This window comes from Palaemon carinicauda, chromosome 33 (genome assembly GCF_036898095.1).
Source record: "Palaemon carinicauda isolate YSFRI2023 chromosome 33, ASM3689809v2, whole genome shotgun sequence".
Classification (NCBI taxonomy): domain Eukaryota; kingdom Metazoa; phylum Arthropoda; class Malacostraca; order Decapoda; family Palaemonidae; genus Palaemon; species Palaemon carinicauda.
The window spans coordinates 55,335,378-55,359,606 of record NC_090757.1 but is presented as its reverse complement, the minus strand read 5'-3'; positions in this window follow the sequence as shown (position 1 = coordinate 55,359,606).

Here is a 24,229-nt window from a genome sequence, read left to right as displayed (position 1 = left end):
GATTGGATTGTATTAAATTTATATTAAGGTTTAATAGGAAGAAACTACAGACTTTCTTGTTTCCTAAGAGCTTCAATGACGTGGATCTGACAGTTAACACGGAATATGCTGTGATATACAAAATCGCCTGTGTAATGGGTCCAGAAAAACAAGCTTCATACCACATTTATGAATTTGAACCATACGCCACAGCATTGGGACCTGGGAGGCCATTCAATTTCCATGTGCAAATGGGGCAAAACCTCAGAGTTGCATAACGAAGTTAAAATTATGAGCGGTTGAAAAACAAAATAGAAGAAAGGAAGCAGTTACGGAGGTACAGTAGAAAGCTTAAAATTGAGTGCAGCTAGGAGGAGAAAGGACTTTGTTAAGGTACTGGGCCTTCAGGGTGTGATTTACAAAGTAAATATGTATCAGGTTGGGAATGGAAACTAAATATCTTTTTCCTCGTTTTGATGCAGAAAAAGCAATATTAACTTTGGTAGCATGTATATGAAACACGAAATATCTCCCGTATATAATAAACAAGTCTCTCTCTCTCTGTATGTATGTATATATATATATATATATATATATATATATATATATATATATATATATATATATATATATATATATATATGTATACATTATATATATATATATTTATATATATATATATATATATATATATATATATATATATATATATATATATATATGTATACATTATGTATATATATATATATATATATATATATATATATATATATATATATTCAAATAAGCCATATATATTTTTGATACATAAATGTCTGGATTCTCTTAACGACCTCGGAATCAGAGCCCCAGGCGAAATCACACAAAGACAAGAGATTGTGTCCGGCCGGGAATCGAACCCTGGTCGGCAAGCTTGTATATATATATGTGGATATATTGGCCTTGTGTGAGACAAAGATAAAAGGGAAGAGTGAAGTAATGTTTGGTGAAATGTCTGGTAGAGTGTCTGGGATTGATAGGGGAAGAACAGGAGAGGGCGTGGCTTTGTTGCTGAGTGAATGGATGACAGGTAAAGTAGTGGAATGGAAGGAGATATCATCTAGGTTAATGTGGGTAAGGGTTAGGTTGGGTAAGGAATGTTGGGCTTTTGTCAGTGCGTATGGGCCAGGTTGTGAGAAAAGTAAAGACGAGTGGAATGAGTTCTGGAATGAATTAACTAGGTGTGTAGAAGGACTGGGTAGAAGGAATTGTGTAGTTGTCATGGGTGACTTAAATGCTAGAGTGGGCGCTGGAGAGGTAGAAGGTGTCATTGGGAAGTATGGCGTACCAGGTGAAAATGAGAGTGGTGAGAGACTGGTAGATATGTGTGTTGAGCAAGAGATGGTGATAAGTTCTAGCTTTTTCAAAAAGAAAGATAAAAGCAAGTATACATGGGTAAGAGTGGCAAATGGAAGAGTGGTAGAAAGGACATTAATGGATTATGTGTTGATAACTAAAAGAATTTTTGGAAGATTGAAAGACGTGCACATGTTTAGGTGTATGGCTAACGGTATGTCTGATCATTTTTTGGTGGAAGAAATAGAGTAGGTGGATGTAAAAGGAAGCTAGTGAGGGTTGAAGAGCTAATAAAACAGGGGGTAAAAAGTAAATATCAGGAAAGGTTGAAAATGGCATATGACGAAGTGAAAGTAAGAGAAACTGGTAATTTAGAGGAGGAGTGGAAGTTTGTAAAAGAAATTTTGTTGGGATTGCAAGTGATGTGTGTGGAAAGAAGTTTGTTGGAGGCAGCATGAGGAAGGGCAGTGAATGGTGGAATGAAGGAGTGAAGGTAAAAGTGGAAGAGAAAAAGAGGGCTTTTGAAGAATGGCTGCAGAGTAATAGTATAGAGAAGTATGAAAAATATAGAGAGAAAAATGTGGAAGTAAAGCACAAGGTAAGTGAGGCCAAGAGGGCAGCTGACCTGAGGTGGAGTCAGGGATTGGGTCGTTCATATGAAGAGAATAAGAAGAAGTTTTGGAAAGAAGTGAAGAGAGTAAGGAAGGCTGGCTCAAGAATTGAAGAGACAGTGAAAGATGGAAATGGAAGGTTGTTAAAAGGAGAGGAGGCAAGGAAAAGGTGGGCGGAATATTTCAAAAGTTAAATGAATGTTGAGGATAATAGGGAGGCAGATATAATTGCTGTTGCGGGTGTTGAGGTGCTGGTGATGGGAGATGAAAATGAGAGAGAGAGATTACAAGACAGGAAGTGAGGAGAGCACTAGATGAAACGAGAGTAGGAAAAGCATCTGGTAGATGGTGTGAGAGCTGAGATGTTGAAGGAAGGGGGTGTGACTGTACTGGAATGGTTAGTGAGATTGTTTAATATGTGTTTTGTGTTGTCAATGGTACCAGTAGATTGGGTTAGTGCATGTATTGTATCACTATATAAGGGTAAGGGAGATGTGCATGAGTGTTGTAATTCAAGGGGTATTAGTTTGTTGAGTGTGGTTGGAAAAGTGTATGGTAGAGTACTGATTAATAGGATTAAGGATAAAACGGAGAATGCAATCTTAGAAGTACAGGGTGGTTTTAGAAGAGGTAGGGGTTGTATGAATCAGATTTTTACAGTTAGGCAGATATGCGAGAAATATTTAGCAAAAGGTAAGGAGGTGTATGTTGCGTTTATGGATCTGGAGAAAGCGTATGATAGAGTTGATTGGGAAGCAATGAGGAATGTGATGAGGTTATATGGAGTTGGTGGAAGGTTGTTGCAAGCAGTGAAAAGTTTCTACAAAGTTAGTAAAGCATGTGTTAGGATAGGAAATGAAGTGAGTGATTGGTTTCCGGTGAGAGTGGGGCTGAGACAGGGATGTGTGATGTCGCCGTGGTTGTTTAACTTGTATGTTGATGGAGTGGTGAGAGAGGTGAATGCTCGAGTGCTTGGACGAGGATTAAAACTGGTAGGCGAGAATGACCATGAATGGGAGGTAAATCAGTTGTTGTTTGCAGATGATACTGTACTGGTAGCAGACACAGAAGAGAAGCTTGACCGACTAGTGACAGAATTTGGAAGGGTGTGTGAGAGAAGGAAGTTGAGAGTTAATGTGGGTAAGAGTAAGGTTATGAGATGTACGAGAAGGGAAGGTGGTGCAAGGTTGAATGTCATGTTGAATGGAGAGTTACTTGAGGAGGTGGATCAGTTTAAGTACTTGGGGTCTATTGTTGCAGCAAATGGTGGAGTGGAAGCAGATGTACGTCAGAGAGTGAATGAAGGTTGCAAAGTGTTGGGGGCAGTTAAGGGAGTAGTAAAAAAAAATAGAGGGTTGGGCATGAATGTAAAGAGAGTTCTATATGAGAAAGTGATTGTACCAACTATGATGTATGGATCGGAGTCGTGGGGAATGAAAGTGATGGAGAGACAGAAATTGAATGTGTTTGAGATGAAGTGTCTGAGGAGTATGGCTGGTGTATCTCGAGTAGATAGGGTTAGGAACGAAGTGGTGAGGGAGAGAACGGGTGTAAGAAATGAGTTAGCGGCTAGAGTGGATATGAATGTGTTGAGGTGGTTTGGCCATGTTGAGAGAATGGAAAATGGTTGTCTGCTAAAGAAGGTGATGAATGCAAGAGTTGATGGGAGAAGTACAAGAGGAAGGCCAAGGTTTGGGTGGATGGATGGTGTGAAGAAAGCTCTGGGTGATAGGAGGATAGATGTGAGAGAGGCAAGAGAGCGTGCTAGAAATAGGAATGAATGGCGAGCGATTGTGAAGCAGTTCCAGTAGGCCCTGCTGCTTCCTCCGGGGCCTTAGATGACCGCGGAGGTAGCAGCAGTAGGGGAGTCAGCATTATGAAGCTTCATCTGTGGTGGAAATGTGGGAGGTTGGGCTGTGGCACCCTAGCAGTACCAGCTGAACTCGGTTGGGTCCCTGATTAGGCTGAAGGAACATAGAGAGTAGAGGTCCCCTTTTTGTTTTGTTTCATTGTTGGTGTCGGCTACCCCCCAAAATTGGGGGAAGTGCCTTGGTATATAGATAGATAGATTATTAAATGCTAAGCTACAACGCTAGCTGGAAAAGCAGAATGCTATAAGGCCAGGGGCTCCGACAGGGAAAATAGCCCAGTGAGGAAAGGAAACAAGGTAAAATAAAATATTTTAAAAACAGTAACATTGAAATAAATATCTCAAATAAACTATAAAAACTTTACCAAAACAAAGGGGTAGAAAAATAAGATAGAATAGAGTGCCCGAGTCTACCCTCAAGCAAGAGAACTCTAACCCAAGACAGTGGAAGACCATGGTACAGAGGTTATGGCACCACCCAAGACTAGAGAACAATGGGTTGGAGTGTCCTTCTCCTAGAAGAGCTGCTTACCATGGCTAAAGAGTCCCTTCTACCCTTACAAAGAGGAAAGTAGCCACTGAACAATTACAGTGCAGCAACCCCTTAGGTGAAGGAAAAATGTTTGGTAATCTCAGTGTTGTCAGGTGTAAGAGGACAGAGGAGAATACGTAAAGAATAGGCCAGACTATTCGGTGTGTGTGCGTAGGCAAAGGGAAAGTGAACTGTAACCAGAGAGAAGGATCCAATGTAGTACTGTCTGGCCAGTCAAAGGACCCCATAACTCCCTGGGGGTAGTATATACAAATTATACCCGTTAAACGAAAGCAATAACCATTAACTCGTGTTATTTATTAAAGAAGAAGAAGAAGAAGAACACGAACAACAACAAGAACAAGAAGAAGAAAGAGCTATGAAATAAAAAACATTAAGACGCATTTGTAAAGATAAAATGAACAAATAACGCAACCCCCCCCCAAAAAAAAAAAAAAAAAACACCTGGAGAAAGTTGGCGGTTCAGTGCTATAAGCATTGTTCTGGAGAGTAAGTGTGAGAAACAAAAGTAGAAAGACTGCATAAATAAGAAAAAAAAATAATTTGAATAAAAATCGAAAAGTGGTAAAAAATCGTCTGACAAAGAAGAAAAGAGCGTTACATGATACTACAATTATAAAATAGAGAGAGAGAGAGAGAGAGAGAGAGAGAGAGAGAGAGAGAGAGAGAGAGTCTCAAGGGCTGGTAAAAGTGGCAGCTACAATGGTTTTGTATAGCTGAGAGAGAGAGAGAGAGAGAGAGAGAGAGAGAGAGAGAGAGAGAGAGAGAGAGGGGGGGGGGAGACACGTACGAGACAGGTGAGAGGCCCAAATTGATTATTTACTTTGTCCCACTCTGAGAGGTAGGTTCCACTTAAAAGGGGATATAAGGAGAAAACATAGGGGCAAGAAGACATAAGAAAATGAGTATTGTGTAAATTGAGCGTTCTTCTTATGGATATATTTCGACCTTTCTATATGCAAAATGGTATACCAACAACATTCACACTGCACTATAAACAAAAAGAACTTTCTAGTATTCCACATATTTTATTATCCCAGGCTAAACTCTACCCATCATTATTCCAGGCAATCTTAGCAATTCTGTGGCCTTACAAAACCATGGTGTCACCTTGGTTAATTCTCCCCTTGAAAAAAAAAAATCAATCTATTCATTTCCTTGGACCGTTTCTCTCATTCAGATAAAACGTACACACCATGACCATTCGTTTAACTACACAATCACCACCTTAATGCAATATCTGGCTTGTAATTATATCAATTCATATCATATACAATATATGTACTATTCCCTGGTGAAAGGGTTTGCGTATCGCCATGATCAGGAAAGATTTTCCAACTAATGTTGTAGCTTAGAGTATAATAATAATAATAATAATAATAATAATAATAATAATAATAATAATAATAATGATTGAAAAAAAATACCCGTAAATTAATTATGATTAAATGCTACATATAATATAAGTCTATATATATAAACATATATATATATATATATATATATATATAATATATATAAAGAGAGAGAGAGAGAGAGAGAGAGAGAGAGAGAGAGAGAGAGAGAGAGAGAGAGAGAGAGAGAGAGAGAGAGAGAGATTAATAAATCAATGTTTTTCATCTTCCTATCCAAGCATTGATCGATTTCCGACCTTTCTGACTCGAATTCATAAATCAAATCACGTAGTTTATTATTATTATTATTATTATTATTATTATTATTATTATTATTATTATTATTATTATTATTATTATTATTATTAGGGCCTATTGAAACCAGAGAAAAAGAAAATTTTCCGCGAGTCCTAACGACTTCGGAAGAAAATCTTCGTTGATCTCCAAATGGCTTCAGAAGAAATAGCAGTAGACTTAGTATAGAGTTCTAAATGACTCAAGAACGGAATTTTCCCGGAGCAGCAGATCAAATCACGGTTCATTATTATTATTATCATTATTATTATTAATCATTATTACAACTATTGTTAATAATCATTATTATTAATCATTATTATCATTTAGTATTATTTATTATTATTATTATTAATTATTATTATTATCATTATTATCATTATTATTATTATTCTTATTAATTATTATTATTATTATTATTATTATTATTATTATTATTATTATTATTATTATTATTATTATTAATATGAATTATTAGGGCCTATTGAAACGAGAGAAAAAGAGAATTTTTCGCGAGTTCTAAATGGCTTCGGAAGAAAATCGTGGTTCCCCAAATGGATTCAGAAGAAATTACCATAGACTTAGCATGGAATTCTGAATGATTCCAGATGCGAATCTGAACGACTTTGAAAGAAAACCTTGAATCTCCAAATGTCTTCAGAAGAAATAGCCGCAGACTTAGCATAGAGTTCTGAATGTGTCCAGAACGGAATCTTCACGGAGCTGTAAATCAAATCACGTAATTATTTATTATTATTATTATTATTATTATTATTATTATTATTATTATTATTATTATTATTATTATTTCTATTATTATCATTATTATTATTATTATTATTATTATTATTATTATTATTATTATTATTATTATTATTATTATTATTATTATTATTATTATTATGGCCTATTGAAACCAGAGAAAAAAAGATAATTTTTCGCCAGTCCTAAACGGCTTCGGGAGAAAGTCTTCGTGCATATCCAAAAGGATTCAGAAGAAATTTCCATAGACTTAGCATAGAGTTCTGAATGACTCCAGAACGGAATCTTCCCGGAGCAGTTTTGAACGGCTCCGCCCCGGATTCCGAAAGACTTCTGAAGACCTGATCTCTCTTTTTTCTTTTTTTTAAACATACCTTGCAACACCCCACGATCTGTATGTACTGTAGCTATGGAAGTTTACGTAGTGAACATTGGGAGGATGATTTCACTTTACTCATAGAGCTCGCATTCTGGCGGAACAGGTAACCGACTGTGAGAATTTTGTTACAGCTACAGGATGAACTAGAGGCTATTCGGAACACCTTCATCTACAGATAGTTTGGATAGGTGCTGCCGAAGTTGGCGAGCTTTGAAGATCATAATGTAAGCGCCTTGAAGGATAATTTGCTTGCGGTTTAGCGACGATGTCCTATAATTGGATTGCATTGGTGCAAAACGGTGAGCGACGTGTGTTTCTTCAAAATTCTGCATTGAAGATAAAACATATCAGGACGGCATTGGTAAATATATTGTGTTGCTCTTCGTTGACTTTAGTATGATGGCGTATAGTGTATGCCGAGAAATCAATGGCATCCATGTCTTTACCCATCGCCCTTATGGGTAAAGACATGAAAGCCATTGATTTCTCCGAGGAATCTGATGAACCGAGGACAAACAGCACTGAAATGTCTCTTGAAATCTCGAAGGAGACTGGTGAACTAAGCAAAGAAGATCTTGAAAAACTATAAAAGACAGAAGAGAATAGAGAAGGAAAGCCTTTATATGAAGAAGTATAAAAAATAGCCTTTAATTATAGAGGTAAGTCACCTAAAAACTGAGGTCAAATAGCCTCTACTATTAGCGGTTAGTCGCCTTAAAACAGAGGTCTCAAAGAGCCTCTAGTGCTAGAAATAAAGCACCCAAAAATAAAGGTCAAAGAGCTTTTAATGTTAGAGGTATGGGGATTAAAATAAAGGTAAAAGAAACTCTAATGCTAAAGTATAGCACCTCAAAATAGAGGTCAAAGAACCTCTACTGCTAAAAGTAAGAAAGACTCAAAACAGAGGTCAAAGATCCTCTAATGTTAAAAGTAAGGAACCTCAAAATAGAGGTCAAACAGCCTCTAATGCTGAAAGTAAGGAGCCTCAAAATAGAAGTCAAAGAACCTCTAATACTAAAAGTATGGAGCCTCAAATCAGAGGTCAAAGACCCTCTAATACTAAACGTAGGAAGCCTGAAAATAGAGGTCAAAGAGCCTCTAATGCTCTAAGTAAGGAGCCTCAAAATAGAGGTCAAAGAGTATCTAATGCTAAAAGTAAGGAGCCTCAAAATAGAGGTCAAACAGTAGCTAATGCTAAAAGTAAGGAGGCTCAAAATAGAGGTCAAAGAGCCTCTAATGCTAAACGTAAGAAACCTCGAAATAGAGGTCAAAGAGCCTCTAATGCTTAAAGTATGGAGCCTAGAAATAGAGGCGAAAGAGCTTCTAATGCTAAAAGTAAGGAGCCTCAAAATAGAGGTCAAAGACCCTCAAATGCTAAAAGTAAGGAGCCTCAAAATAGAGGTGGAAGAACCTCTAATGCTAAACATAAGAAGCCTCAAAATAGAGGTCAAAGACCTTCTAATACTAAAAGTAAGGAGCCTCAAAATAGAGGTCAAAGAGCCTCTAATGCTAAAAGTAAGAACCCTCAAAATAGAGGTCAAAGAGTCTCTAATGCTATAAGTATGGAGCCTCAAATTAGAGGTCAAAGAGCCTTTAATGCTAAAAGTAAGGCGCCTCAAAATAGAGGTCAAAGAGCCTCTAATGCAAGAGATACTGCACATCAAAATCGAGTTCAAAGACCCTCTAATACTAAAAGTAAGGAGCCTCAAAATAGAGGTTAAAGAGCCTCTAACGCTAAAAGTAAGGAGCCTCAAAATATGTCAAAGAGACTCTATTTTAAATGTAAGGAGCCTCAAAATCGAGGTCAAAGAGCCTCTAATGCTAAAAGTAAAGAGCCTCAAAATAGAGGTCAAAGAAACTCTAATGCTAGAAGTGAGCAGCCTCAAAATAGAGGTCAAAGACCCTCTAATGCTAAAAGTAAGAAGCCTCAAAATAGAGATCAAATACCCTCTAATGCTAAACGTAAGGAACCTCAAAATAGAGGTAAAAGAGCCTCTAATGCTAAAAGTAAGAAGCCTCAAAATAGAGGTCAAATACCCTCTAATAATAAACGTAAGGAGCGTCAAAATAGAGGTCAAAGAGCCTTTAATGCTAAAAGTAAGGAACATCAAAACAGAGGTCAAAGACCATCTAATGCTAAACGCAAGGACCCTCAAAATAGAGGTCAAAGACCCTCTAATGCTAAAAGGATTCTCAAAATAGAGGTCAAAGAGCCTCTAATGCTAAAAGTAAGGACCATTAAAATAAGAGGTCAAAGAGCCTCTAATAATAAAAGTAAGGAGCCTCAAAATAGAGGTCAAAGAGGCTCTAATGCTAAAAGTGAGCAGTCTCAAAATAGAGGTCAAAGATCTTTTAATGCTCAAAGTAAGGAGCCTGAAAATAGAGGTCAAAGTTTCTCTAATGCTAAACTAAGGAGCCTCAAAATAGAGGTCAAAGACCCTCTAATGCTAAAAGTAAGGAGCCTCAAAATAGAGGTTAAAGACCCTCTAATGCTAAACGTAAGGAGCCTCAAAATAGAGATCAAAGACTCTCTAATGCTAAAAGTAAGGAGACTCAAAACAGAGGTCAAAGAAACTCTAAAGCTAAAAGTAAGGAGCCTCAAAATAGAGGTCAAAGACCCTCTAATGCTAAAAGTAAGGAGCCTCAAAATAGTCAAAGAGACTCTAATGCTGAAAGTGAGCAGTCTCAAAATAGAGGTCAAAGAGCCTTTAATGATAAAAGTAATGAGCCTCAAAATAGAGGTCAAAGACCCTCTAAAGCTAAACGTAAGGAGCCTCAAAATGGAGATCAAAGACCCTCTAATGCTAAAAGTAAGGAGCCTCAAAATAGAGGTCAAAGAGACTCTAATGCTAAAAGTGAGCAGTCTCAAAATAGAGGTCAAACAGCCTCTAATGCTAAACGTAAGGAGACTCAAAATAGAGGTCAAAGACCCTCTAATTCTCAAAGTAAGGAGCCTCAAAATAGAGGTCAAACAGCCTCTAATGCTAAAAGTAATGAGCCTCAAAATAGAGGTCAAAGACCCTCTAATGCTAAAAGTAAGGAGCCTCAAAATAGAGGTCAAATAGACTCTAATGCTAAAAGTGATCAGTCTCAAAATAGAGGTCAAAGAGCCTCTAATGCTAATCATATGGCGCCTCAAAATAGAGGTAAATAAACCTCTAATGCTCAAAGTAAGGAGCCTCAAAATAGAGGTCAAAGAGCCTTTAATGCTAAAAGTAAGGAGCCTCAAAATGGAGGTCAAAGACCCTCTAATGCTAAAAGTAAGGAGCCTCAAAATAGAGGTCAAAGAGCCTCTAATGCTAGAGGTAAAGCACTTCAAATTAGAGATCAAAGAACATATAATGCTAAGATTATAGTACCTCAAAATAGAGGTCATAGAGCCCTTAATACTAAAGGTATGGCACCTCAAAATAGAGCTTAAATATCCTTTAATGTTGGAAGTATGGCACCTCAAAATAAAAGGTCAAAGAGCCTCTAATGCTAGGGGTAAGGTACCTCAAAATAGAGGCCAAATAGTCTGGCCTATTCTTTGTATATTCACCCTACGCATTGGTTTCCTGCGGGCCTGCGCTTTTCTGGGCCTTCACCAAAAACTGTCCTTCAGCAGAAACTGAGCACCAGCAGCATCCTGTGCGCCAACGCTCCAGTACTCTCCTTCGCACTTGCATGAGAGGCAAAAAGAATGAAAACTTTTTGACAGGTTAAAATTGCCCCGTTCCCCTCCCCGCAAACGCATGACAGCATGCCCGCCGGGCAAAAAGGGAAGAGGCTTCACAGAAGGGTTCAAGATCCCGAAGATTCCCTCTTCCAAGGCGAATTAAATGATTCCCCTGAAGAAAGAAAAGAGGAATACTGTGAAGAACTGCAGAGTATAATAGGTGAGAACCTAGAGAGATATGAAAATTGTGATTAATGACTTCAATGCTAAAGTTGGAAGGAATAATGAAGGGATAGAAAATGTGATGGGTGTTGAGCTTCTTGACGAAGTTGCAAATGAAAATGGGGCACATTTTAAAAATTATTGTTCAACACACAATCTTGTTACTGGAAGTACTCTTTTCCAGCACAAGGAGATCCACAAATATACAAGGACTTCACCATGTGGCAATTACAAGTATCAAATAGATCACATAGCCATTGATAATGAGAGAAGGAGGACTCTGGGAAATGTAACAAGCTATAGAGGTGCAGTTATTGGTAGTGATCACCAGCTCCCCATTGCCACACAAATATTAAAACTGAAAGAACCCAACAGAAATGTAGATAAAATACCTAAGTTTGATACAACTAAGCCTCTAGAGGATGAGCACAGAAATCTTTGTAACTCAATGAAGGAATCGATTTACAGTCTTAAGAGACTTTTAAGAGACGAAGTTTTGGGACATGTCGTTACAAGGAGAAAACCATGGATATCAAATGATACTTGGGATACTATAAAAAGAAGACAAAGACAGAAATTGATTTCTTAAAGTTTTCGAGGAAGTAATGAAAATTACAAGGCAGAGCATGCCAAGTATTTCAGTATTGATAGTGAGGTCAAGAGAAATATCGGGAATGATTGGAGAGAATATTTAGACAGGAAAGCAGATGAGGCTGACAAAGCTAGGAATGATTAATGAAATCTCTACTGGAAAAAAGAAGCATATACCCATCAAAAAGAAAGATGGATCTGTTATAACAAAAGAACATGAAGAAAGGTAACGTTGGATTGAACACTTTAGTGAGGTCATGAATAGGAAATACGAAGGGAATAATTTGTTTGATATACCTGAAACTGATGAAGACCTTGATGTGCCCATGAAGGAATTAGGTGTGTTTGAAGTCAAAGCTATTCTTAAAAACAACTCAAAAGATGGAAAGCCCCTGGATACGAAGGAATAACTGCTGAGATGATATTGCCTGAAAATGAAGTGACTCCCAGATTACCTACAAGATTATTTTGTAGAATGTGGCGTGAAGAGGCAAAGCCTTATGTATGGGAGCTAGGAGTGCTGGTGAAAATGACAAAAAAAGATCTGACTGATTGCAATCATTACAGAGGCATCACACTCACGTCAGCTGCCATGAAAATATATAGAATGCTCATTCTAAAGAGACTAGAGAGAAAGATTGATGAAAATTTGAGAGATGAACAAGCAGGATTTAGAAAAGGTAGAAGTTGTGCTGACCAAATTTTCATTTAAGACATGTGGTACAGCAATATGTAGAATATAGAATTCCACTTTTGATGGTATATGTGGGCTAGGAAAAAGCTTTTGATTATGTGCTCTGGCAAATTTTGTGGAGAGTCCTGCGACATTATGGAGTTCCTCTCAAATATGTAAATTTAATAGTCTGTTCATAAGCATAGCAAATGCAAAGTTAATTTTAGTGGCGTCATATCAAACGAATTTCCAGTGAAAAGTGGAGTACTCTAAGGAAATGCGTTGTTACCTATGTTGTTTATCCTCCTCATAGATTTTGTAATGCATAGATCGGTTGGGGATGGTGGAGAAGGATTGGACTGGATTGGTAACAGAAAATTAGGAGACCTAGAGTATGCTGATGACGCTGTCCTAATTAGCAGAACACCACAGGGCTTGGAAAGCTTGCTTACCAGAATGCATGAAAAATCACATGAGGTTGGGCTCGAGATAAATAGAAGAAAGACAGATGATGAGAACGGAATATGCAATGGAAGATGAAATATCTTTGGAAGGATATAGGATTAATGAGGTAGAATTATTCAAATATTTAGGAACTATGATATCTAATATAGGAGCTTTTAGAATTTGAGTTTAATGAAAGATTGAAAAAAGCAAATCAGAGGATGGCTAGGTTAAATCAAATTTGGAAATCAGGTCGCCTAAAATTACATATAATAATCAGGCTATATATCAGTTTAGTGAGATCGGTGTTACTGTATGGTCGTGAATCTTGGTATATTAATGAAAATCAAACTCATTTTGTAGATTTGAGAACAAAGCCCTCAGAAGAATATTGGGTGTTGAATGACAGGACAGGATTAGAAATGAAACTAAGAGAGATTACTCGAGCGCCACATGTGGATGAGATCATGGTGAGGGGTAGATGGAGATGATTTGGGGATACTCTTAGTTCTCCCTAAGAGACATTAGTTCACCAAACTTTAAACTGGCCTCCACAAGGCACTAGAAGAGTTGAAAGACTCAGGACTATAAAGCATGAAGCAGGATATTGTGATTGGAGAAGTATTGAATTAAAAGCTGAAAATAGAGACGAGTAGCGAAATCTAATTGAGGCCCTTTGCGTCAATAGCCGTGGGAGATGATGATGATGATATGTGGGCAGTGGCTTCAAGCATCTAGCTCAAGGCGAGTCAATTAGCCTCCTTCTTCCTCTAAAAACACTTGTTGCTCTACCAATGGAAAATAATGGACGATCCTTAATATCTTCCAAAATAATTTTAATTTCTTTTTTATTTCTTTTATTTTAGGTATAAATAAATCCTTATCATTCACTATCGGGACTATCCTAGCAGTTCAATTATCATTATTTATTACCCCGGTCAATTCAGATTTTTTTGTATTTACGTTAGTGTTTGCAGACATTTTTTCTTGAAGAATCGAGAGATATTTGGTTGCTTTGTATTTCCATGATTTGTTGTTTCTATCTCTCTTTCTTTGTGTTTTTCCTATTATTTTTCTTCATTTCATCTTTTTTTCTTGAATCTTCGATTGTATCCCTTTCTTTTGTAGGTAAAAGTATCTCTTTGATGGCTCGTTCATAGTATGAGGTAACAATGATAAGAATCAAATGGATAGGTACAACTTAGGACGAATATTGTTTATGGGATCAGCTTTGCCCCTACTTGATGTATCTATCATGCTGTTCACTCTAATGTTGCTCCATTTAACACCATATCAAAAATGCAACATGACAGTTATCAACATGGAAATTAGCAGGAACAGTGAAAATATATTCTATTTCAATTCCTGAAATTTTCATTTGGATATGTGAATTATTATAGGAATAATGTATATAGTAGAGTTTTTTTTTTTAGATATTTCTAGCATTTGGGTTGACACCCCTCTCGAGGATGTTACCATGTTTTGGTCAATCTTTTTGAAGGTTTCACTCCCTGGGTGTCAACAGCTTTAAGAGTGTCCCCAGTATTACATAACTTTTTGAAAATCATATCATAACCATCGAGCTAGAAAGAAACTTTTCTTTAATGTAACTCTCAGGGTGTCACTCACTTTTAGGGTGTCACCTTGGGCAGACACCCCTTTTACTGCACCCCTTATGTCTTATTTTGAATTTTTATAATTACATAAATGCATATTTATACATAAAAGTTTGATTTACGTATTCATATAGTAAGGAAAAATTGGACAGTTTTCAAAACCATGGTCAGGCAAAATTGTACAGGCAAACTGCTCACTTTTTCTTGGCGAGGCAAAATTGGACAATCTTGGATTACGGCCACAAAAATTTATGTAAGTCTATAATTTTTTTCTAGCATATAGGGACCACAAATTGTCATAGTTTGCCCAATTGAGCGTTGGCGCTTAAGGGAGATACAGACGTGTCCAAAATTGCCTCGCCTCTGAGATATTTTTTTCTTATTACTGTAATACGAGAATTTCTAATTCTTTGATGATTATGAAACAAGCCATTTTTATAGATGACACCTCCCTCTCTTGAAAACATGTTTGGTATTTGGTCAGAAATTATTAATATAGATTTTGTGCAAAGGTTACTAAAAAGGTGTCCAACTATATATATATATATATATATATATATATATATATATATATATATATATATATATATATATATATATGGAGGTGTGTTTGTGTGCATGTTTACATACATATCAAGTAACGATATGCAATAGAAATTTGATCATTAGAATATCAAGGCATACAACCAAATGCGATAGATACTATTAAAAGATTCCCCATTTTTATTATTGTCATTGTTGCTGGTATTGACCGACAATAACGCAATAGACCAGAAAGTTTCAAATAAACATTTCTTCATGAGAGCCTCGTTGTGGATTCCAAAGAGGAGAATGAAACCGTTGGTTTCTGAGAAAGTCACAAATCTCGAACGATCAAGTAGTATTAGAAGACAGACCTGTAATTAGATTCATTACTATTTGCAATATGTAGTAAAATCAATACATATTTATACACAAAATGCATATAAATATAGACATACATACAAAGGTAGAGAGAGAGAGAGAGAGAGAGAGAGAGAGAGAGAGAGAGAGAGAGAGAGAGAGAGAGAGAGAGCTGACATGCAAGCAAATATATGGCGAACACAATAAGAATAAATTGAATGGCCGGTAAGAGCCGTTACAAAGGTTATTGCATCACTACATCTCTTGTTGCTACTACTGCTACATGGCCGGAATGTTTGGGGTCCCACTCCCGCGAGAGAGAGAGAGAGAGAGAGAGAGAGAGAGAGAGAGAGAGAGAGAGAGAGAGAGGCATCCTTTCAGCTACAAATTATTTCCTATCTTTATTGCACCCAATTCTACAGACTTTTCCCCCATAGATATTGTCTTTTCCTCTCAGATATTGTCTTCGGGAACAAAAGGAATTTTTATCGCCTTGATAATAATTTCTAACGATGGCCAAATGTTGCTTTGCTTATTTACTTTTTTTAAACAAATTCATATGCATATGAAGAGTGGATTGAGAAATTAACAAATTATATAGTAATGATCATCATCATCATCATCATCATCATCATCATTATTATTATTATTATTATTATTATTATTATTATTATTATTATTATTACTACTCCAAGTGAAGCTGCAAGAACAGAAAAAAAAAATCACAACGCCTAGGGATCCATAAAAGAAAATGAGAAGTAAAGATAAACTGTAAAATATAAATAAAAAAAATTTAAGCAACATATGATGAATAGAAAATCAAGGAAGCCAGATTAGATAAATTTCAGTTAAATAACAGATAATCTAGTAAACATGATTTATGTCAATCCGCTCAACGAATAAAACTTTGCACCGAGTTTAAGCTTCTGAATTCCTTCACAAAGACGCAGCTGCCAAATTATCATAATCTCATGCCAGGTAAATTCAAGGAATATATGATGGCGAGTCGCATTCGTTGGAAATAAAACAAGTATATTTTTCCTAAAGTCAAAATACATGTTTTAGCACTTTCGCATTTATGGATATGTCCAGTTTTGATGATAAAAAAAAATAATTACTTTAAGACTGTTAAATCTTTAGAATTAGAAGTCTGATTTTAGACATCTATCTATTGCAACGCCCCTGGTTCGCAATCTGTTTGACGAGCGTTCAAGACCCACTCAAGTTCCAGAATTTCCAATAGTGTCTGCGATCTCACCATCCTTTTGAACTAGGGATTGGGGTATTGGAAACCTATAGGTTTACCAGCTGAGTCAGCAGCAACCATTGTCTGACCCTCGATGGTCCTAGCTTAGGTGGAAACAGGGCTTGGACGCTGATCATATGTATATAAGGCCACTCTCTTGGACATTTTCTTGTTCCTGTCATCTGCCATTCAAGAGCGACCTTTAAAACCTTTAAACCTACGAGATAAAAGACTTGGTAGTCCTTTGGCTTATTTGTTGCTTGAAACCACTCTTATTCTCTTTCAAGACTCTCAAATGTTCCATGTTGACTAAGATTAGTCGGTTGGTGCTATTGCTATAAAAGCTTTCATCCATAGGAGGCGAGAGAATGTTAATTGTCACATCCCGCAAAAAAAAAAAAAAAAAAAAAAAAAATTCATCCTGCTACTCGTTAAGAAGTTCCAATGAACTGCTACAGTCTGAATATGTAACTGTTTCGGAAACTTATTATTAATAGAAGGGCCATGGTTGTCTGGTGGTTTATCAAGAGGTTGTCTTTTCCTTTATCTAATTCTTTTTCTTCTCAAAACCATCCTTACTGTCCTCCCTTCAGTTGAAGTGGCTATCTTGGAGGGTATTTAGCCTTGCATGGTGTATCGGCTCCACCATGTTGACCAGTTTTTCCTGCTTTTTTTTTCTATAGTCTATGGGTTTAATCAATCACTTTATTTATATTTCTGTACATATTGTTTTTGTTTTATTTCTTGTTAATCTAGTTTTTAAGTATGATGTCTCTTTTTTATCACCACTAATTCTTATGTTGTCTGGAGACATTGAGTGAAATCCGGGACCAGTCCGTCGTAGATTTCGTCAATGTCGTCTTCTGTATTGCAATATTCGTGGTCTTCATGCAAATATTCAAGAGCTTCCAGTTGCGTCCAGACAGTATGATATTCTTTTGTGCTCAGAAACTTTGGTTTCTAATATGAGGCACTCATCTGAGCTCTTTATAACTGGTTTTAAGAAGCCAATAAAGTTGAAACGTGATGCCATCCCTAGGGCCAGGGGAATGGCAGTGTATATCAGGACTGAGTACCCTGCTTCTCATAAGTCCTGCTATGAATGTGGATGTCATGAGATTTAGGTAATAAAAGTTGGCATAACAACTTTCATTTGTGTTCGGTCTATCGGAATCCAGACATGGATGATTCTATCACCGAGTGCCTAAGATACAAGAAGATGATAGAAAGGCTTCTTTTGTCTTTGTTGGTGATTTTAATGCTCACCATAGGGAGTGGTTAAGTTCTATCTCTCCTACCGATCGCCATGGCTTAAGAGCTTTACACTTTGCCTCTGAATCAGGCTGTGAGCAAATCAGAAGTGAAGCTACTCACAGGTCTGGTAATTGCTTGAACCTCGTATACACTGACTCCCCTGGCGTTATAACAAGTAAGGTTGGTTCTCCAGTCGGGACATCTGATCATACCTTGATTTCTTTAACAGTGCAGACTGAGCAGCCTGCCCCTGATGTATCATACTCTTATAAAATTTATATGAAATCTCAAGCAGACTGGAATGGTATTTTGCATGATTTTTGAAGCCTGAATTGGTCACAATTATATAATAATGTTGATCCTGTTGTCCCTTTCAATGAGAATCTAGTCAACATAATTGATAGGCGTATCCCTTCTCATGTGCTAAGGTACCAAGTGAAGGACAAACCGTGGTTCAATGATGATTGTAGACGTGCTTATTTGGAGAAGCAAGAGGCCTATCATCTTTGGAAGGGTAACAGATCAGATTTCCCCTGGAATAACTATACTCAGCTTAGAGCTTTTGCTCAGAGAGTTATACTTCAACTGAAAAGGAATACAATTTAACCATAAAAGAAACCCTTTCTGGTACAACTCAGGAACATAAATGGTGGTCTACCCTTAAATCTGCACTCTTTGATGTAGATGCAACCGTTCCTCATTTACTTAAACCAGATGGCTCAGTCACTTAACTGTCCAAAGGAAAAGGCAACCTTTTTGGCTGATGTTGTTGACAGTAAGCAGAGTAATGAAAAACTTGAACTTCCTCAATCCTGTTTTCCTGAGGCTAAACTAACTAGTTTAGCTTTTCGATCTCGTGAAATTAAAGCTCTGTTGATGGACCCTGATGCTTATGGAGGTGTAGACCCAAATGGTATTTTTCCTTTGTTTTTATAAAGACTGACGTTGTTACTCTTTGTAAAATGATTTATTGTTAATTTGTTCTCATTTATTTATTTCCTTATTTCCTTTCCTCAGTGGGCTATTTTTCCCTGTTGGAACCCTTGGGCTAATAGCATCTTGCTTTTCACACTAGGGTTGTAGCTTGGCTAATAATAATAATAATAATAATAATCATAATAATAATAATAATAATAATAATAATAATAATAACTAAGGGCCACTGAACACTTACGGTGCAGTAGTTAGCACCCTTGGACAAAAAAAAATTGTTTGGTAATCCCACTGTTGTCAGCTGTAAGAAAACAGATGAGAATTTAGAAAGAATAGGCCACACTATTCAGTGTATGTGCATGCAAAGGGAAAATAAGCCGTAACCGGAAAGAGGGACCTAATGTAGTACTGTCTAGCCAGTCAAAGAATCCCTTAACTCTCTGGTGGTAACCGTTCTGTTAGTTGTATATGCCTGTTCCCTTCTCCTTCCATTCCACTTGACACCAAACATGGCGGTTTTCCATTAACTTTGAAAATCCTTTTTTCTCATCGATTCATAGTTAATTACTAACCAATAACGGCGAAAATCGTTCTGTTGATTGCACCGTTGTGTTCTTCTGTCTCTTCCCTTTCATTTGACACAAAACACGACCGATTCTGTCAACTATGAAAATCTACTGTCAATTACTAAGATCAAAATCACTGAACCAATTGCAGCAATATCTCCTAGCCCTCCTGTTTTACTTGACACTAAACACAGCCATTTTATGTGAACCTTAAAAGATGATTGTTTTCTAATTAAATACTAATTGTAAAAAAAAAAGACCACCTTTTTGATGTGATAGAGATACAATAGATGTTTTAAAACTCTCTAGGAATTTGTTATAAGCAATAGATTTAAAAAATGGTATATAGGATGACTTATAATTGAAATTACTATTGGTTTGTAGTTAAGTAAATTTGTGATTGAATTAAGGGCGAGGCATGAAAGGAATGGTATCTCATATGATAAAAGTGTCTGGCTATATATATATATATATATATATATATATATATATATATATACATATATATATACAGTATATATATATATATATATATATATATATATATATATATATATATATATATATATATATATATATATATATATACAGTATATATATATATATATATATATATATATATATATATATATATATATATATATATATATATATATATATATATATATATAGTGTGTGTGTGTTTGTGTGTTGTCACAAACAGGGGGAGAGCCGTAGTCATACCCCAGTGAGAGGGGGTTGGGGTTGTAATCCCGAGAGGTACACTTGGAAACCAGACTCTCCCACAAATTGTCGAACCAACAGGTTGTAGTCAAGAGAGGGGGAGGGGTGGGAAGGGTTGGAGCTAAAGAAATCAAGGTATGATCAGATGTCTCGACTGGAGAACCAACCTTACTTGTTATAACGCCAGGGGAGTCAGTGTATACGAGGTCCAAGCAATTACCAGACCTGTGAGTAGAGCGCAGACCTCCGCGCCGACATCGTACTTATCGACCTTTTCTCGACCTTGACCTTGACCTTAATATACATTAATTGGCGTGGATTTTCAAACACTCAAATATGAACCAAGTTTGAAGTCTCTGCGGCAACAACGTCCAAACTTATGGCTGATTACGTGATACGGACGTTTTGCTCGACCGAGGCCTTGATAGTTAATCTTCCAAAATGTAATAATTTCCAGCTCCTTACACAACAGTTTAAGTTCCCTCCAAGTTTCATTAATCTACGATTAAAATTGTGGCCTTATGGTTGATGACCGGAATTTGACCTTTTCCTTGACTTTGACCATGGACTCGACCTTGACCTTCAGCCTTAACACGTATTAATTGGCGTGGATTTTCATACGCTCAAATATAAACCAAGTTTGAAGTCTCTGCGGCGACGAGCTCCAAACTTATGGCTAATTACGTGAATTGGACATTTTGCTTGACCATGACCTTGACCTTTGACCTTGAACTTACAAAATTTTTTAATTTTTAGTTTTTTACTTAACAGTCAATCCCTGCAAGTTTCATTACTCTACGATCAAAATCGTGACAGGAAGGTGTTCACTAACAAACAAACAAACACACAAACAAGGAGTAAAACATAACCTCCTTTCAACTTCGTTGGCGGAGGAAAAACAGGGTCAGAGCGTCAATGCGGGTATCCATCTGGAATACACATACCAAGTTTCAGACAGATTAGTACCTCGAAAATTATCTATTACTTGATAAATTAACAATTAAAGGTATGAAACAACTTTGTTCAGTGATCAGTAAGTACTCTCTTTTAGTCTACGAACAGAAGTTCACGATGATAAGACGTTGATCGATAGTTGTCGAAATTTTATTGATCTTCAGTCTCTCATCAATTAAGAATTAATGAGACAAATTTTTGAGAAAACACCCGCTAAGTGTATCGATATAATATACCTACCAGGTTTCATGCTGACTTGTTCACGAATAACGGAGGAGTAGGCAAAAAATTATAATGTACCCACCAAGAACTACATGACCATTAGTAGTGACTTGACAGACCTTTTAGTCTATTTCTGTATCCATACTTAAAAATTACATTTGATTGAACTATACATATTCGAAGCAATATCTCTCAAGTCCTTCAAAATTATCATATCCACTCAATTAGGTCTGAATTTTCCTATTTTAGCTCTCAAATGTCCCTCTAAATATTCGATCTCATCTCGTCTTCGTTTTACACATAACACCAATTCTGCTTTTCACCGAGTCCATGTTGTCACTTTATTCTCATTATCACGGTTTCTTAGCCAAAACTATATATTCTTACAAAACTTGGTATTTTCTAACTTGTGCACCCACACCGTCATAATTGAATTCTAAATATTTAGATAGATATGCACGCACACAAATCCAACCCTTCCCACCCCCTCCCCTTTTCTTGACTACAACCCGCTGGTTCGGCAATTTGTGGGAGAGTATGGTTTCCAAGTGCACCTCTCGGGATTACAACCCCCTGTCTAACTAGGGTATGACTACGGCTCTCCCCCTGTTTGTGACACACACAAAGACACACACACACACACACATATATATATATATATATATATATATATATATATATATATATATATATATATATATATATGTATATATATATATATATATATATATATATATATATATATATATATATATATATATATATATATATATACACAGCCAGACACTTTTATCATATGAGAGATACCATTTCTTTCATGCCTCGCCCTTAATTCAATAACAAATTTACTTAACTACAAACCAATAATAATTTCAATTATTACTTCTCCTATATACCATTTTTTAAATCTATTGCTTTAAACAAATTCCTAGAGAGTTTTAAAACATCTATTGTATCTCTATCACAGCAAAATCGTTCTTATATACGAATGAGTGACTTCCCAGTCATGCCAGCTCAAAGTACAGGTTCAAAAGGTGGTCTTTTTTCTGCAGGTCATATCAACGTAGGACCGTTTTCATGTTTCCTGCTCTCGAGGAGATAAAAGGTGGAAAATTAATTTTTCAAATTCTAACAATCTACAGTATATGTAAGAGAAATTTTCATCTAAACCGCTTAACTAAGCCCCGCTTTCGACTGAATTAAAGAAAATTCTATACTCACCACGGGCATCATTTTTCTTTGTAGACATGAAAGAATTACATAACCATATAATTTCTCTTACTTCTAACCTTCCCTTCCTTCACAAACTCATGCAGAATTTTGATAGAAAGTTTACATTATCAAAAGAGAGAGAGAGAGAGAGAGAGAGAGAGAGAGAGAGAGAGAGAGAGAGAGAGAGAGAGAGAGAGAGAGAGAGAGATGTGCGTGTATGAGTTACTTTTAGAAATAGATCGAATATTAAAAGAATTTTTCATTTCCAAAATGTCAGCTCTGATTTAAACTAAAATAGATCGAATATTAAAAGAATTTTTCATTTTCAAAATGTCAGCTCTGATTTAAACTAATCTTATATTTCATTCCGGGTTATGTTACGACTTACAACCTCACTCGACGCTGAAAACTATCTTGTAAAAGTAGATCTGTTAAATTATGAGAATTTTGCTTTGAACAAAATAAATGATTACAGTTAGGAAATATAGGAGATTTCCTCAATTGTTGCTGTTCGCAGTGGTGCCTGTTGTCTGCGCTGCAGTTGGTGGATCTGTATGTGATGAAACTGCTGCTTCTGCCACATAAAAAGTATGCTGCTCAAAGAGGGCTAGAAGCAAAACTATGTGGAGCTGCTCAAGCCTGCGAGTTCTTATGTACAGAGACTTACAAGTTCACTATGACCAGGACTCCCCATGCATAAACAAACCCTGGAAGCTCAAGGGCGGGTTTTGATTCTTGAGGAGCTCCGAAGTGTCGGCCAACTGCCATCATTCCCCCCTTTCACACTCTCCAAGGTCGCTAAACTCTTTAATGAGACAAGACCTTGAGGAAGGTGGATTGTTTCAGGATTTTCAGTCTCTACCAACACTCAACCTGAATCTAGAGCAGATGGATCTCCCTGTCCCAAGAATCTGCCCCTATCACCTGAAGGGAGGTCTCAACAGAAACTGCAGTCTCTTTCTCTTTCCCTTACGAGTGAACCCTAACTGAAATGAGAATGGTGGCAGGTCGTTACTCTCCAGCATAAGAAGTAGTTTGTGATCGTCGACTAGAGGTAGATCCGCCTCCGCCTCTCTTGCCATCAGAAGTCAAGGTAGTACTAATGTTTTATACTCTGAAGGGCAAAAAGGAGAGTGGGACATTGAACGATACAATGGATTGTTCTCGGTATCTATCCTTAGAAGAAGGCATTTTAGCGACTTATCAGAAGGTGCAATCTCTGCCTAAAAGGGTCACTAGAAACTGACTGGTCCAGAAATAAGAAGTCCCGAGAGTCATAATGGTCATAGCAAATTGGACAGTTCCATTGATTAGGTTTGCAGCAAGACTGAAGATACAGCATTATTGAGCTTCTGGTAGTTGCATTCAAGGGATACAGAGGATTGAGGCTTCCTCTCACTCTTGGATAACCCACTATATGAGTTCTCCAATTGATGATTTAAAGGGGACTGTCCGCTATGCCGTGCATTCTCTTTTTTCTAAAGATTCAAAATTAAAAAATTTCTGCATATGTTTTAGACATATATAATACCTTCATCAGATAAAAATTTCAAGTCATTTGATCAAAAAATTTTTGATTTATTAGCAAAAATAATAATTTTTAAAATAATTTTAGGTACATTTTTCTCCACTATTATGAAAACAATTGTATTAAAAATCATACCATTAAAACTAATTTACTAATCCAATAATTTTGTGTGACAGATTTTTTATTTTCCTTTTTCTTTGTTTTTAAAGAATATTTTTCCTAATTTTCTTCATCTAGAGGTAAGATAGTCACGCAAAAAAAGAGAAAAAGGAAAATCAAAATTCTGTTACACAAAATTGCGGGATTTTTATTCCTCTTTTTAATGATG